The sequence below is a fragment of the Triticum aestivum genome, chromosome 7B, assembly GCF_018294505.1.
Source record: "Triticum aestivum cultivar Chinese Spring chromosome 7B, IWGSC CS RefSeq v2.1, whole genome shotgun sequence".
NCBI lineage: Eukaryota > Viridiplantae > Streptophyta > Magnoliopsida > Poales > Poaceae > Triticum > Triticum aestivum.
The window spans coordinates 754,377,062-754,377,816 of NC_057813.1; positions in this window are offsets into that span (position 1 = coordinate 754,377,062).

The following is a 755-nucleotide window of genomic DNA, read 5'->3' on the forward strand; positions in this document are numbered from 1 at the left end:
CATCTATACGACTAATGTGTAATGCAATGCATTTGTTCTGAATAAAATGTGTGACTGTTTGTCTTATGATGTTGAAATTATGGTGAAATACCACGAAAACAAACTAGTTATAACAGACCGAATGACAAAAATAATCCATCAATGGAAGAGATAAGGCCACCGTGCGGTGTGGTAATGTGTCCCGTTAGTGGTAGCTATACCTCTGATGGACACCGACCACAGAATATTGTATAAGCTAGCTTTTTTGTCAAAACCATGTGTGTGTGCCAGAATCTAAATGAACTAACCGGCAACTTCTATCAATTGTATTATTAAAGTAGTAGAAAAAGAATCTCTCATATTAGCTCAACATAAGTAACAGAAATAGAGCAGCTTGGATTCTTCGAATAAAAGACATGCATGAATTATACTGAAACGAAAGAAATCTACAACAACACGGATTAGTCGAAATGGTGACACATGTCTTGTACTGATACATGGTCCCACTCCAAATATAACATGGATAAAATGAACTATGTATGATGGGACCAAAGACTTGACTTACGCTGGCAAATGGTCCTACTCTCTTGTTTCCTGCACGTTGGTACGAGTCCCACCGTTTGTATGGGAGAATATTGAAATATTTTTGGACCGCCATCGAAAGTTTTGAATTTAGACGAACCCCAAAAACCCATAGTCAACGAGCCATAATAACTGAAGAATTCCGTTGAAAAGAATGGACAAACCTTCTACCTCACGAGGTCTGGACCTGCGTA